This window comes from Sitophilus oryzae, unplaced genomic scaffold (genome assembly GCF_002938485.1).
Source record: "Sitophilus oryzae breed Bouriz unplaced genomic scaffold, Soryzae_2.0 scaffold_1620_pilon_pilon, whole genome shotgun sequence".
Lineage (NCBI taxonomy): Eukaryota > Metazoa > Arthropoda > Insecta > Coleoptera > Curculionidae > Sitophilus > Sitophilus oryzae.
The window spans coordinates 1,159,027-1,161,929 of record NW_022146304.1 but is presented as its reverse complement, the minus strand read 5'-3'; positions in this window follow the sequence as shown (position 1 = coordinate 1,161,929).

Sequence of the window (2,903 nt, the reverse complement as noted above, 5' to 3'; positions counted from 1 at the left end):
AAACTGATTATAAATCTGGAACTACTATAAGAAGCATCTTAACATAAACAGGACCGGAAACTTCAAAATAAGATTGTATCTCAATACTCCTTACTATTAAATTAAATAACTCCTGTTCTATCAAACAGGTTAAAAATTATTTCCCTTGTACAACTAAGCAAGATAAATAAATTAACAGTTATCTCAAAAGACGTAGATGACGTAGAAATATACATATATTTGAAACAACTAATACACATACCCTGCTGGCAAGCGAAACTTTAGGTCGGCGTTTACATATATAGGAATGAGTCGCTATGGCAATCTAGTAAGTCGGAGAGAGCAAAAATACGAAGTATTTATTACATAACTACTTAGTTACTAAGTAGTTATGTAATAAATACTTCCTTCCTAGTGTCAGATTAAGTAATCTGACGCTAGATTCCCTGCGCTTGGGAAAATACTCGCCTTCTGTCTTTATTCAGTTCATCTTATATTTACTAAGCTTGTTGACCGTACCCTTCGTACACAGGAAAATCGGCACCCAAGACCAGAAATGCCGACCCTACTATAAGCTCTAGGATCCCTACTACCAGAAATAAACAAAGAATTAAGTTAGCATGGAGTACTTATACAATAAACTCAATCATATTCAAATCTATAATGCCACTTCATCTAAAGAAGAAGACATTTAAAACGGACATCATAAGGAAACTGCAAGTAGCACCATTGTGTCTATTCTTTTACGATCTCTCTTGGTGCATTCCCAGCGAAATATGCTGGGAATTACCAAGAGAGATCGTAAAAGAATAGAGTGTATACGACAAAAGAACCCATATAATAGAATCAAATCCCTGAAGTGGCAATCCCCATGCACAGAGTCAAATCCCTCAAGTGGCAATGGGCAGGACACCTAGCAAGAAGGACGAGCAACACATGGACCATCAAAAATTACAGCATGGTACCTACGAGGAATTAAGATACCTAGAAGACCAAACCTGAGATGGGACCATGATATTAAGAAATTTGCAGGGATAACTTGGGCCTGCATAGCCAACAATAGACAAAAATATGTGAGGGAGGCTCCATAATTGGAAATGGTTGAATAACCTGAAAATGATGATGTTGATGGTGATGATCTGAAAAGATTTAAATATTTTCCTGTTATCCCAAATAGGCCAATTAAATTTGTTATTATTCCAGACAGGCTGAAATGTATTTCCGTTCTACCAAACCATACCAAACTGATGAAAATAAGTTACTGTCATCACAAACAGACGGGAATAATTTGCTGTTATCCCAAACAGGCTATAAATTATTTCTGTTATTCGTCCTATGCCGGAAACACTATGACCTCTAAGGCCTATTGCGTTTCTCCCTTCTCTATGTTTGCACCCAGTCTCCTATCCCACTAGCTTGTGCAGGTCTTGGATAGAACGGGAGCATAGTTTCTCCGGTTCTAGCCTTGCTTTCCCAAATTAAAAGTGTTGCTTGCGATCCAGAACCTCGCTGTGATATCAGTGACATATTATGTTATCTGCTGTTTAGTATCCTTATCGCAGTGTCTGCAGCAAAAAGTTCCTTGATACACATTGAGTTTGTTGAAATCGCACTTGACTCCATATATGTATGTCCTGTTTGTGGTTTTGGAATTAGATTGCTGGATAAAGGCCTGGTTATGCCTATGCTCCTGTTTTTTTTCTGTAGTGAAGATTGCTCTGCAGCTTCCTTGTACCAGTGCTTTTACTAAATAACGGATTATATATTCTGGTATTACCAGTGTTGGCTCTGGACTAAGATATCATTCCGATGTTCCACGTCTTGCTAGTTTGTTGGTTTTTTCGTTGTCTTGGATGCCGCTTTGGCCCGGAATAATTTCATTCTGTTCCTTTCTGCGATAGAGCCTAGTTCATCCAAGAATTCCCAAACGAGTCTAGACCCCGAGTCTAGATACCTTTGAGCTCATGCGCTCTTTACGTGCCGCTTGACTGTCTGAGCATATATTAATGAGCCCGATGAGCTCAGTAAGCACTTATATTGTTTTTTCTCGCACTTTGTAGAATAGCGAAGATTTCTGCCTGGAATACAACTGCGTATTTATTCAAGAAAATTTATTGGACTTGGAGTTTTCTCTAAAGGGAGTCCTTCAGCTCCTTTTTTTCAATAACAAGGGCCTCTGCCGAAAACACTGCGACCTGTGAGGCCTATTGTGTTTCTCCCCTTTCTATATCTGCACCCATTCTCCTATCCCTGTACCCTGCACTAACTTATGCAGGTCCTTGGTAGGATGGGAGCATAGTTCCACCGATTCTAGCCTAGCTTTCCCAAATAAAAAGTGTCGCATGCGATCCAGAGCCTCCCAGTGACATATGTTCCGCTGTTTCAGGATCTTTATCGCGGAGTGTGTGGTACAAAGACTTCCTTGATACAGATTGAGCTTGTTCAGGTATCACTTGATAGCCGTGTGCCCTGTCAAGAAGCCTGTTGTAATCCGCACTTTCTTTCTGCTAAGAATTAGCAGTTTTTTTGCGGTTTTAGAGTTAAGTCCTTGGATAAAGGCCTTGCTATGTCTGTTCCCCTGTCTGTTTCTCCAGTAGACATTCTGCTTTTTCCTGATCCAGAGTTTTAATGCACTAAGGGCCATACATTTGTGTATTCTCAGTAATGGCTCTGGACCAAGATATGATGCCGAAGCCTAGCTAGCTTATCGGCTTTTTCATTGCCTTGAATGCCGCTGTGACCCGGCACCCAGAATAATTTAATTCTTTTCCTTCGTGCCAGAGTGTCTGAGCATATATTGATGAGCTTACCTGCATAAGCTCTTCTATTGTTTTGTCTTGCACATTGTAGAATGGAGAAGATTTCTGCCTGGAATACAGTTGAGTTAGGAAACCCAAGGAAAAGAATAAGCTTAACCTTGGCCT